Source organism: Protopterus annectens, chromosome 15.part0 (assembly GCF_019279795.1).
Source record: "Protopterus annectens isolate FY-2018-M chromosome 15.part0, PAN1.0, whole genome shotgun sequence".
NCBI classification, from domain to species: Eukaryota; Metazoa; Chordata; order Ceratodontiformes; family Protopteridae; genus Protopterus; species Protopterus annectens.
Genome location: NC_056749.1, coordinates 831,286,793 through 831,301,826, shown reverse-complemented (window position 1 = coordinate 831,301,826; position 15,034 = coordinate 831,286,793).

Sequence of the window (15,034 nt, the reverse complement as noted above, 5' to 3'; positions counted from 1 at the left end):
GTTAACTATATCATTTATCAGGTGTGGTGGAAAATATCTATACTGGGAAGTCTTGTCCTTTAAAAACTGAAAGTTAAACTGATATTATTAATTTTATCTAGTTATTGGGGTCAAAAGGGATCATTCTTCAATACAGTCAAAGCATGCACACTGCTCAACTTCCTCACTAAGTGCAGAAACAACAAAGAAAAATTAAAAAAAAACCTACACGTAAAGAACCCACTTTATCTCATGGTTTGTGATTAAAGCAAACCTCATTTATATTGGATTTAGCTGTACCATTCCGCTAATGGGGCAACAGCCATAGCACAACATAACTGTCACTGGGAAATGTAGCCTGTATAAGTAATACTCCACATTCTCTTTTCCTGTCAGTGTCTCAAGGTGATAATAGTAATATTTTAAATGTGTTCCACATTTTTTTTCCTGGCTTTATCTCCAATTTCTTGACAGCTATGCCTAAAATGAAAACTTATTGATTTATGACATTACCTGACCAATTTACTTATGATAGGTATCCTTAACTGATTGTTTTATGACATAACCTCACATGTTCTGTAGCCCTGAGTGATCAAACCTTATTGTTTTATGATATCACCTGATAAGTTCACATATGACGTGTGTCCTAAATTGTTTGTTTTATGATACAAGTGTTCAGTAACCCAGAGTGATCAAATCTTGTTGTTTTATAATATCACCTGACAAGTTCACTTAGGATAGGTGTCCTAAACTGATTGTTTTATGACATCACCTTACATGTACAGTAACCCTGAGTGGTCAAACCATATTGTTTTATGACATCACCTGATACGTTCACATATGATGTGTGTCCTAAACTGTTTGTTTTATTATACAAGTGTTCAGTAACCCTGAGTGATGAAATCTTGCTGTTTTCTGACATCACCTAACAAGTTCACTGAGTAATCAAACCTTATTGTTTTATGACATTACCTGAGAAGTTCCTTTAGGATAGGTGTTAGAAACTGATTGTTTTATGACATAACCTTACATGTACATTAACCCTGAGTGATAAAACCTTATTGTTTTATGACATCACCTGACAAGTTCACTCAGTAATCAAACCTTATTATTTTATGACATCACCTGACAAGTTCACTTATGACTGGTGTCCTAAACTGTTTGTTTTATGACATAACCTCACATGTCCAATAAGCCGGAGAGATCAAATTTTGTTTTATCACATTACCTGACAAGTACTCTTATGATAGTTGTCCTAAACTGATTCTTTTATGATATTACTTGACATGTTCAGTAACCCTGAGTGATCAAACCTTAATATTTTATGACATTACCTGACAAGTTCACTTATGATAGGTGTCCTACACGGAATGCTTTATGACATACGTGTCATGTTCAGTGACCATGAGTGATCAAACCTTATTGTTTTAAGACATTACCTGAAAAGTCCATTTATGACAGGTGTCCTAACATTACCTGATATGTTCAGCAAGCCTTAATGTTTTATGACATTACCTGACAAGTTTGCTTTTGATCGATGTCCTAAACTGATTCTTTTATGACATAACCTCAAATGTTCAGTAACCCTGAGTGATTAAACCTTATGATAGGTGTCCTAAACTGATTGTTTTTTGACATTACCGAATAAGTTCACTTATAATGTGCGTCATTCCCTGATTATTTTATTTTAAAACTTCACATGTTCTGTAACCCTGAGTGATCAAACCTTATTGTTTTATTACATCACCTGACAAGTTCAGTTATAATGAGTGTCCTAAACATATTATTTTATGACATAACCTCACATGTTCAGTGATCCTGAGAGATCAATCCTTATTTTTTATGACATTATCTGACAAGTTCATATATGATAGGTTTCCTAAACTGATTGCTATATGACATAACCTGACATGTTCAATAACCATGAGTGATCATACCTTACTGTTTTATGACATTACCTGACAGGTCCACTTAGGATAGGTTGCCAAAAATGATTATTTTTTTAAAATAACCTCACATATTCTGTTACCCTGTTTGATCAAACCTTATTGTTTTATGACATTAGCTGAGAAGCTGACTTATGACAGGGTTCCTAAACTGATTGTTTTATGAATAAACTCTCTTGTTCAGTAAGCCTGAGTGATCAAACTTTGTTTCATGACCCTACCTGACAAGTTCACGTATGACAGGTGTCTTAAACAGACTGTTTTATGACATAACCTCACATGTACAGTAACCCTGAGTGATCAAACCTTATTGTTTTATGTAATTACCTGACAAGTTCACTTATGATAGGTTTCATAAACTGATTATTTTATGGCATTACCTGACATGTTCAGTAACCCTGAGTGATCAAACCTTATTGTTTTATGACATTACCTGACAAGCTCAGTTAGGATAGGTGTCATAAACCGATTCTTTTGTGACATAATTGAACATATTTAGTAACCCTGAATAATCAAACCTTATTGTTTTATGACATCACCTGACAAGTTCACTTATTATGTATTTCCTTAACTGATTGTTGTATGACATAACCTCACATGTTCTGTAACCCTGAGTGATCAAACCTTATTGTTTTATGACATCACCTGACAAGTTCACTTATGATGTGTGTCCTAAATTGTTGGTTTTATGATACATCAAGTGTTCAGTAACCCTGAGTGATCAAATCTTGTTTTATGACATCACCTGACAAGTTCACTGAGTAATCAAACCTTATTGTTTTATGACATTACTTGGCAAGTTCCCTTAGGATATGTGTTAGAAACTGACATAACTTTACATGTACAGTAACCCTGAGTGTTCAAACCTTATTGTTTTATGACATCACCTGAAAAGTTCACTCAGCAATCAAACCGTATTGTTTTATGACATCACCTGACAAGTTCACTTATGATCTGTGTCTTAAACTGTTTGTTTTATGACATAACCTCACATGTCCAATAAGCCGGAGTGATCAAATTTTGTTTTATCACATTACCTGACAAGTACCCTTATGATAGTTGTACTAAACTGATTCTTTTATGATATTACTTGACATGTTCAGTAACCCTGAATGATCAAACCTTAATATTTTATGACATTACCTGACAAGTTCACTTATAATAGGTGTCCTACACGGACTGCTTTATGACATATGTGTCATGTTCAGTAACCATGAGTGATCAAACCTTAATGTTTTAAGACATTACCTGAAAAGTCCATTTATGACAGGTGCCCTAACATTACCTGATATGTTCAGCAAACCTGAGTGAACAAACCTTAATGTTTTATGACATTACCTGACAAGTTTGCTTTTGATCGATGTCCTAAACTGATTCTTTTATGACATAACCTCAAATGTTCAGTAACCCTGAGTGATTAAACCTTATGATAGGTGTCCTAAGCAGATTGTTTTTTGACATAAAATCACATGTCCAGTACACCGTTGTGATCAAACCTTACTGTTTTATAACATTACCTGACAAGTTCACTTATGATAGGTGCCCTAAACTGATTGTTTTATGATATTGCTGAATAAGTTCACTTATAATGTGTGTCATTCCCTGATTGTTTTATTTTAAAACTTTACATGTTCTGTAACCCTGAGTGATCAAACCTTATTGTTTTGTTACAACACCTGACAAGTTCAGTTATAATGAGTGTCCTAAACATATTCTTTTATGACATAATCTCACATGTTCAGTGATCCTGAGAGATCAATCCTTATTTTTTATGACATTACCTGACAAGTTCATATATGATAGGTTTCCTAAACTGATTGTTATATGACATAACCTGACATGTTCAATAACCATGAGTGATCATACCTTACTGTTTTATGACATTACCTGACAGTTCCACTTAGGATAGGTTGCCAAAAATGATTATTTTTTTAAAATAAAGTCACATATTCTGTTACCCTATTTGATCAAACCTTATTGTTTTATGACATTAGCTGACAAGCTAACTTATGATAGGGGTCCTAAACTGATTGTTTTATGAATAAACTCTCTTGTTCAGTAAGCCTGAGTGACCAAACTTTGTTTCATGACCCTACCTGACAAGTTCACGTATGACAGGTGTCTTAAACAGACTGTTTTATGACATAACCTCACATGTTCAGTAACCCTGAGTGATCAAACCTTATTGTTTTATGTAATTACCTGACAAGTTCACTTATGATAGGTTTTATAAACTGATTATTTTATGGCATTACCTGACATGTTCAGTAACCCTGAGTGATCAAACCTTATTGTTTTATGACATTACCTGACAAGTTCATTTAGGATAGGTGTCATAAACCGATTCTTTTGTGACATAATTGAACATATTTAGTAACCCTGAATAATCAAACCTTATTGTTTTGTGACATTACCTGACAAGTTCACTTATTATGTATTTCCTTAACTGATTGTTGTATGACATAACCTCACATGTTCGGTAACCCTGAGTTATCAAATCTTATTGATGATTTATGACATTACCTGACCAATTTACTTATGATAGGTATCCTTAACTGATTGTTTTATGACATAACCTCACATGTTCTGTAACCCACATGTTCTGTAACCCTGAGTGATCAAACCTTATTGTTTTATGACATCACCTGACAAGTTCACGTATGATGTGTGTCCTAAATTGTTGGTTTTATGATACATCAAGTGTTCAGTAACCCTGAGTGATCAAATCTTGTTTTATGACATCACCTGACAAGTTCACTGAGTAATCAAACCTTATTGTTTTATGACATTACTTGACAAGTTCCCTTAGGATAGGTGTTAGAAACTGATTGTTTTATGACATAACCTTACATGTACAGTAACCCTGAGTGTTCAAACCTTATTGTTTTATGACATCACCTGACAAGTTCACTTATGATCTGTGTCTTAAACTGTTTGTTTTATGACATAACCTCACATGTCCAATAAGCCGGAGTGATCAAATTTTGTTTTATCACATTAGCTGACAAGTACCCTTAAGATAGTTGTTCTAAACTGATACTTTTATGATATTACTTGACATGTTCAGTAACCCTGAATGATCAAACCTTAATATTTTATGACATTACCTGACAAGTTCACTTACAATAGGTGTCCTACATGGACTGCTTTATGACATACGTGTCATGTTCAGTAACCATGAGTGATCAAACCTTATTGTTTTAAGACATTACCTGAAAAGTCCATTTATGACAGGTGTCCTAACATTACCTGATATGTTCAGCAAACCTGAGTGAACAAACCTTAATGTTTTATGACATTACCTGACAAGTTTGCTTTTGATCGATGTCCTAAACTGATTCTTTTATGACATAACCTCAAATGTTCAGTAACCCTGAGTGATTAAACCTTACGATAGGTGTCCTAAACGGATTGTTTTTTGACATAACCTCACATGTCCAGTACACCATTGTGGTCAAACCTTACTGTTTTATAACATTACCTGACAAGTTCACTTATGATAGGTGTCCTAAACTGATTGTTTTATGATATTGCCGAATAAGTTCACTTATAATGTGTGTCATTCCCTGATTGTTTTATTTTAAAACTTTACATGTTCTGTAACTCTGAGTGATCAAACCTTATTGTTTTGTTACATCACCTGACAAGTTCAGTTATAATGAGTGTCCTAAACATATTCTTTTATGACATAATCTCACATGTTCAGTGATCCTGAGAGATCAATCCTTATTTTTTATGACATTACCTGACAAGTTCATATATGATAGGTTTCCTAAACTGATTGTTATATGACATAACCTGACATGTTCAATAACCATGAGTGATCATACCTTACTGTTTTATGACATTACCTGACAGGTCCACTTAGGATAGGTTGCCAAAAATGATTATTTTTTTAAAATAAAGTCACATATTCTGTTACCCTATTTGATCAAACCTTATTGTTTTATGACATTAGCTGACAAGCTAACTTATGATAGGGGTCCTAAACTGATTGTTTTATGAATAAACTCTCTTGTTCAGTAAGCCTGAGTGACCAAACTTTGTTTCATGACCCTACCTGACAAGTTCACGTATGACAGGTGTCTTAAACAGACTGTTTTATGACATAACCTCACATGTTCAGTAACCCTGAGTGATCAAACCTTATTGTTTTATGACATCACCTGACAAGTTCACTTATTATGTATTTCCTTAACTGATTGTTGTATGACATAACCTCACATGTTCGGTAACCCTGAGTTATCAAATCTTATTGATGATTTATGACATTACCTGACCAATTTACTTATGATAGGTATCCTTAACTGATTGTTTTATGACATAACCTCACATGTTCTGTAACCCACATGTTCTGTAACCCTGAGTGATCAAACCTTATTGTTTTATGACATCACCTGACAAGTTCACGTATGATGTGTGTCCTAAATTGTTGGTTTTATGATACATCAAGTGTTCAGTAACACTGAGTGATCAAATCTTGTTTTATGACATCACCTGACAAGTTCACTGAGTAAGCAAACCTTATTGTTTTATGACATTACTTGACAAGTTCCCTTAGGATAGGTGTTAGAAACTGATTGTTTTATGACAAAGTTACATGTACAGTAACCCTGAGTGTTCAAACCTTATTGTTTTATGACATCACCTGACAAGTTCACTCAGTAATCAAACCTTATTGTTTTATGACATCACCGGACAAGTTCACTTATGATCTGTGTCTTAAACTGTTTGTTTTATGACATAACCTCACATGTCCAATAAGCCGGAGTGATCAAATTTTTTTTATTACATTACCTGACAAGTACCCTTATGATAGTTGTCCTAAACTGATTCTTTTATGATATTACTTGACATGTTCAGTAACCCTGAATGATCAAACCTTAATATTTTATGACATTACCTGACAAGTTCACTTATAATAGGTGTCCTACACGGACTGCTTTATGACATACGTGTCATGTTCAGTAACCATGAGTGATCAAACCTTAATGTTTTAAGACATTACCTGAAAAGTCCATTTATGACAGGTGTCCTAACATTTCCTGATATGTTCAGCAAACCTGAGTGAACAAACCTTAATGTTTTATGACATTACCTGACAAGTTTGCTTTTGATCGATGTCCTAAACTGATTCTTTTACGACAACCTCAAATGTTCAGTAACCCTGAGTGATTAAACCTTATGATAGGTGTCCTAAACTGATTGTTTTTTGACATAACCTCACATGTCCAGTAGACCGTTGTGATCAAACCTTATTGTTTTATAACATTACCTGACAGGTTCACTTATAATAGATGTCCTAAACTGATTGTTTTATGATATTGCCGAATAAGTTCACTTATAATGCGTCATTCCCTGATTGTTTTATTTTAAAACTTTACATGTTCTGTAACCCTGAGTGATCAAACCTTATTGTTTTATTACATCACCTGACAAGTTCAGTTATAATGAGTGTCCTAAACATATTCTTTTATGACATAACCTCACATGTTCAGTGATCCTGAGAGATCAATCCTTATTTTTTATGACATTACCTGACAAGTTCATATATGATAGGTTTCCTAAACTTATTGCTATATGACATAACCTGACATGTTCAATAACCATGAGTGATCATACCTTACTGTTTTATGACATTACCTGACAGGTTCACTTAGGACAGGTTGCCAAATATGATTATTTTTTTAAAATAACCTTACATATTCTGTTACCCTGCTTGATCAAACCTTATTGTTTTTTGACATTAGCTGACAAGGTAGCTTATGATAGGAGTCCTAAACTGATTGTTTTATGAATAAACTCTCATGTTCAGTAAGCCTGAGTGATCAACCTTTGTTTTATGACCCTGCCTGACAAGTTCACGTATGATAGGTGTCTTAAACAGATCGTTTTATGACATAACCTCACATGTTCAGTAACCCTAAGTGATCAAACCTTATTGTTTTATGTAATTACCTGACAAGGTCACTTATGATAGGTTTCATAAACTGATTGTTTTTTGACATATCCTCACATATTCAGTAACCCTGAGTGATCAAATCTTTTTTATGACATCACCTGACAAGTTCACATATGATGTGTGTCCTAAACTGATTGTTTTATGACATAACCTCACATGTTCAGTAACCCTGAGTGATCAAACCCTATTGTTTCATGACATTACCTGACAAGATCACTTATGATAGGTTTTCTAAACTGATTGATTTATGACATAACCTGACATGTTCAGTAACCCTGAGTGATTATATCTTATTGTTTTATGATATTACCTAACAAGTTGATTTATGAGGGTCTATATTAAATCAGCGAATGCTTAAAAAAGTGAACGTTGATTTATTGACCCCATGTAAGTGAAAGTTTACATGCCCGAACACTTGTAACAGCGATTTTTTTTCTCAAGGAATAAAAAAATCGCTGTTCCACAAAAAAATAAATAAATAAAAATAAAAACTTCAAAATATTACTTAAAGTGGCTGGCTGCACCCCCCACAGCCCCCATACTTAAATATACCAACTCTGAGATCGCACTACAGTGAGGAATATGGCAATGTAATGGAAGTGGCCAAGCGATTTTTTTCCCAGGGAAAGAAATTGCTTATACGCCGTTTCGCTATTTTGCTGCTTTGTGCTTTCAAGTTCAATCAAGACACATTTGAAGGATTGTGCCTCATTGTTTTATGACATAACCTCACATGCTCAGTAACCCTGAGTGATCAAACCTTATTCTTTTATGACATTAACTGACAAGTTCACTTATAATACGTGGCCAAAACTGATAATCTTTTGAAATAACCTCACAAGTTCTCTTACCCTGTTTGATTAAACCTTATTGTTTTATGACATTAACTGACAAGGTCACTTATGATAGGGCTCATAAACTAATTGTTTTATGACATTACCTGATATGTTCAATAACCCTGAGTGATGAAACCTTATTCTTTTTTGACATTACCAGACAAGATCACTTATGATGAGAGTCCTAAACTGATTGTTTAATGAATAACCTCTCATGTTCAGTAACCCTGAGTGATCAAACGTTATTGTTTCATTACCCTACCTGACAAATTCACTTATGATAGGAGTCCTAAACTGATTGTTTTATGACATAACCTCACATATTCTGTAACCATGAGTGATCAAACTTTATTGTTTTATGTCATCACCTGACAAGTTTATTCAGTAATCAAACCTTATTGTTTTATTACATTACCCGATAAGTTCACTTATGATCGGTGTCCTAAACTGATTGTTTTATGGCATAACCTGGCATGTTCTGTAACCCTGAGTGATCAAACCTTATTGTTTTATGTAATTGCCTGACAAGTTCACTTATGATCTGTTTCCTAAACTGATTTTTTTTTACATAACCTCACATATTCAGTAATCCTTAGTGATCAAGTCTTTTTTATGACATCACCTGACAGGTTCACATATGATGTGTGTCCTAAACTGATTTGTTTTATGACATAACCTCACATGTTCAGTAACCCTGAGTGATCAAACCTTATTGTTTCATGACATTATCTGACAAGATCACTTGTGACAGGTTTTCTAAACTGTTTGCTTTATGACATAACCTGACATGTTTAGTAACCATGAGTGATTATACCATATTGTTTTATGACATTACGTCAAGTTGATTTATGAGGGTCTATATTAATTCAGTAGATGCTTAAAAAAGCGAATGCTGATTTATTGAACCCGTGTAAGCGAAAGCGTACAATCCCGAACACTTGGAAGAGCAACTTTTTTCCCCAGGGAAAAAAATCGCTGTTCCGCAAAAAATAAATAAATAAATTAATTAAAACTCCAAAAACATTACATAAAGTGAGGGCTGTGCCCCCCACAGCCCCCCTACTTAAATATATCAACTCTAAAATCACACTACAGTCAGGAAAATGGCAAAGTAACAGAGGCGGTCAAACGATTTCTTTCCCAGGGAAAGAAATTTCTTACATGCCATTTTGCTATTTTGCTGTTTTGTGTTTTCAAGTTCAATCAAGACGCCTTCAAAGGATTGCATCTTCGATTATTTAATAGGAACCCATTTATAATTGGGGTCCTAAACTGATTATTTTTTCACATAACCTCACATGCTCAGTAACCCTGAGTGATCAAACCTTATTGTTTAATGATATTACCTGACAAGTTCACTTATGATAGGTGGCCAAAACTGATTATCTTTTGAAATAACCTCACAAGTTCTGTTACCCTGTTTGATCAAACCTTATTGTTTTAGGACATTAACTGACAAGGTCACTTATGACAGGGTTCGTAAACTAATTGTTTTATGACATTACCTGATATCTTCAATGACCCTGAGTGATCAAACCTTATTCTTTTTTAAAATTATCAGAAAAGATCACTTATGATGAGAGTCCCAAACTGATTGTTTAATGGATAACCTCTCATGTTCAGTAACCCTGAGTGATCAAACTTTATTGTTTCATGACCCTACCTGACAAGTTCACTTATGATAGGTGTCCTAAACTGATTGTTTTATGACATAACATGGCATGTTCAGTAACCAAGTCAAAAACCATATTGTTTTATGTCATCGCCTGACAAGTTCTCTGAGTAATCAAACCTTACTGATTTATGACATTTCCTGACAAGTTCCCTTATGATAGGTGTCCAAAACTGATTCTTTTATATTACCTAACATGTTCAGTAACCCTGAGTGATCAAACCTTATTGTTTTATGACATTACCTGACAAGTTGTCTTATGATAGGTGTCATAAACTGATTATTTTGTAACATAACCTAACACTTTATATACAGCTATTACACTACATCTTTTAATACTTACCTATGGCACCAGTAAGCCTTAGAAAACACTTGTAGTCAGTGTTAGCCGCTTAAATCCCCCCTGTTTCATTACGTATGCGAGATTTCTTCTATACCTACTGAAACTGCCATTTTTTAAATCCCTGGTGCTTCTAGACCCAGTCGATAGCCTGTTTTCTCATTTTGGTATGTTGTTTGCTCTAAACATTACAATTCCTGTATTATATACATTTGTAATGAGTTACCCACAGCTATATACACTGAATATCATAGTCGGACTATGTTAGTCCTGTATAAATCACTGTTAGCTCATATTTTTGATAATTTATGGCTTTGTTATACAGTATTTCATGTGCATTGTACACCAGAATTGCATGTGTTTTCTCTGACCTCTCTGTTAGTCTAATTAGGAATGTGCCTGTTAAATGTACAGCATTCTGAAAATTGTGTCATTTACAAGTACAGAAATCTGATATTTGAGCTGTTTATTGTAAACATGTACTTCGTATGCCCCAAGTTATGCAGATAGCTCATTTCTAACACTGTGCCTATGTAATTGTGATTAAAAAGCTGATAGCTAAATTGTTGGATCTAATTTTTCTTGTTAATTGTAATTGTCAAGGTAGTGGATACAGTGCACGAGTTTATCACTTTTGATAGCTGGTTAAATGCTGTATGTAGAACAGCAACATGCTTCTGATCCAAAGTAAAGATTAGTAGCAAATGTAGCAGCCTGCATGGGATCTAAAGTGCAATTTAGTTAATACTAGCAACTACCACAGTGGCAGCCGCACAGCAAGAGGTTCTCCCGTTCAATCCTCGGCTGGAGCGCCTTCTGTGTGGAGTCTGCATGTCCTCCCCATGGTTGAGTGGCCTTTAAAAGACATGCGTAAATGGGCGTGCCTTTGTTGAAGGTTGGGCACCGAGCTGGCACCTCGGCACTGTAAAAATCTACTGCCAATCATTAGCAGACCGGAGCTCCGCTGTGGCGACCCCTAACCGGGAAAAGCCGAAAGAAGAACAACAACTAGCAACTACATGTCTGTAGGTAATCTAGTTCATAGCAAAGCCAAAGCCAGAACAGCTTCTATGTTAGTCTCAGCCCCATATTAAGCAAACAAAGCATCTATATTGCTCGTAGCTTCCCGAAGCTGTAGAATACCGTAAATACCATAGTTGAAGTGAAAGCTCTAATGTTTGCTTGCTCTATGATTAGTTTTGTGTGCTTGCAAGGTTTTTATATGTACTGTATTTCTATTTTTAGGCAGTCCTCCTCAAAATACCCTAACTAAAGGGCTCTCCTACCAGAAGGATGCTACCCTGCAGAAACTGTACCCATCTGAAGTCAGATCACAACAAACTACTAAGGCAGCCCCCCTCAAACTACCCTAACTAAAGGGCTCTCCTACCAGAAGGATGCTACCTTGCAGAAACTGTGCCCATCTGAAGTCAGACCACAACTAACTATTAAGGTTAATACCCTAAACCTAAACCTGAACTCTTGGTAAATGTACACAGCTGACCTGGGTCAAAAGCACCATAGTCTGTCCCCCTTAGTAATTTGACTCCATTCTTGTTTTAATTAATAAAGCTTTCCCCTAGTACTCTACAACACTACTTTTTAAGCTTACATATACCCTGAATATTATACTAACATACTGGTTTCCCACCCTAAAACCCTGAAAATCATAGTCTAAAACTTATAATCTACAACCAGAAATTACCCTAAAAAGTTTAAAATACAGCTTAATATACAGCTATTACACTAAAATCTTTTAATACTTACCCATGGTGCCAGGAAGCCTTAGAAAACACTTGTAGTCAGTGTTAGCACCACTCTGCTCACCCTCACTGTGCTTGGGCTCGCTCGCTCTGCTCCCCTCCCTGCCCCCAATTTCCACCCGCCCCAGTACCTCTATAGTTACATAGCCACACCCCCTGCTATAATAACCTATCAGTATCCAGCTAACATACTTTATCTATCCTCAGTCCATTATTTCTAAATCTTTCATCCTATCCTTTGGTGTTGAACCACCAAAACAATACAGCCCCGTAACTACCACACTCCACTCACAATGCTATACTCCTCCTTACTGACCATTTTGCTGGCCCCTTATCTACTCACATTATACAAAAAACAATATCTCACTGCATATCAGTATCCAATAGGCCATACTCTCACCCCCACTACAAGTCCTTCCACTTTTCACCAATCTTACTGTACAGTGTTCATCCCCGCATTTTGCTCTCATTATCAACTTGTCAAACCCAGAAACATTAGCTTGAGATTAAAACATTATTATAAACTCATAAATAAATTCTTAAAGCTCTTTACTAGGTTTATACCTAGCCTAACACTTGGTGGTGACATCCACCCCAACCCCGGCCCATACACCTCAGTCAAACCTACCTCCCCTAATTGTAATCCGAGTTATAAATCTGTAATTGATAGGCCAGCTTACTCTCTACTGGCCTGTCACCTTAACATTAGAAGTATTAACAACAAGATACATGAACTCCACACATTTCTAGCAATCTACTCCCCTGAGATTCCGTGTTTATCTGAAACCTGGTTAAAACCCAGCATTTCAGACAATGAAGTGCTACCACCTGGGTATACCATATACAGACTGGATCGTGCTTCCAGGAAAGGGGCTGGGTAGCTGTTCTATATAAATCTGTTTTGAACATCACCATTGAAGCTATACAACTACCTCAAATTAACAACACAGAGATTCTTGCCACCAAACTACAAATTAATAAAAATAAATGTATTTATATCATCTGCATGTATATTCCCCCAGGTAATAATGTAGCTAAACTTGTAGATACCCTTCACTGGCTAACATGTCACTACCCCCAAGAAACCATACTACTCAGAGACCTCAATATAGACTGGAACACCTGTTCCTCAGACTCACCAACCACCCATGTCAACCTGCACGCATTCTCACAAGTCATCACAACCCTACCAGGATAGGTAAACCAAACCTAAAAGAAAGCGTACTTGATTGGGTACCTATAAATAGTCACCCCCAACTGTACACCTCTGGGACCCTCCCTGATGACCTAGGCAATCACTTTCCCACCTATATTATTAAGCACAAAGCCATAAACCCCCAACAACCCTTACTCAGGATGGTAAGGAACAAAAAATACTTTGTGTCTTTCGGCTTTTCCCGGTTAGGGGTCGCCACAGCGGAACTCCAGTCCGCTAATGATTGGCAGTAGATTTTTACGTGCTGGCTTTCCGGGCCTAATGCACAACCTTCAACGAAGGAACACCCATTCACGCATGTCACCACACAGAAGCTGCTCTAACTGTGAATCGAACGGGCAACATCTAACTGTGAGGCGACAATGCTACTGCAGCACCACCACCACCAAATTCCAACAAGAGCTAAACTCATGTAAATGGTCAATTCTAAGACATCTCCCCTTAGATGAAGCAGTTGCATACTTTAACATTAAATTCCAAGAAATCCGTGACTCTCATGCACCCGTTCATTCAACAAGAACTAAAGCAAAAACTGCACCATGGCTTTCCAGAGAGTCTAAACAGAAAATCTCCCTCAGAAATAAGGCATGGGCATTATAACTACTAAAGACGCCCAAGACCACATTAAATATAGGCAAATGAGGAATGTCACTAAAAATCCATTCTACTAGACAAAAAATTACTATTATAATCTACAGGAAATAAATTATAACAAGCCTCAGAAATTCTGGGCAGGCATAAATAAACTATTACATCCTGGACAGACTTCCACCCCAGTCCCAGCAGCCTCCATTGATAAACCTCCTGAGGAAGTCTCTGACAGTTTTAACCATTTCTTTACTGAGACCATTCAAGCCCTAGTAACCCAAATACCTCATAGCCTCCCAGTCATTAAATCAACACCCCCAGAAACCAACTCAAATTTAGCTTCCAACCAGTTGCCACCTCCCTCATCTGTACCTTGATTAAAAAAATGAAACCAACTACACTCTCTGCTGACCAACTCTCTGCCGAGTTCTTACAAATAGCAGCCAATGCCATTGCTTACCCCATCTCGATACTAACTAATCAAACAATAGCAGAAGCCAGAATCCTTTCTATTTGGAAAATATCCTATGCAATCCCACTTCACAAAGGAGGTAGCTCTACTGAGTTATCCAGTTATAGGCCAATAGCAATACTATCCCCACTTGCAAAAATTATGGAAAAATGTATCCATAGACAATTGAAGCATCACCTAACTCAGAATAACCTCATAACAGACTCCCAGCATGGCTTCTGATCACATCACAGTACCACTTCAGCTCTTTTAGCCTTCTC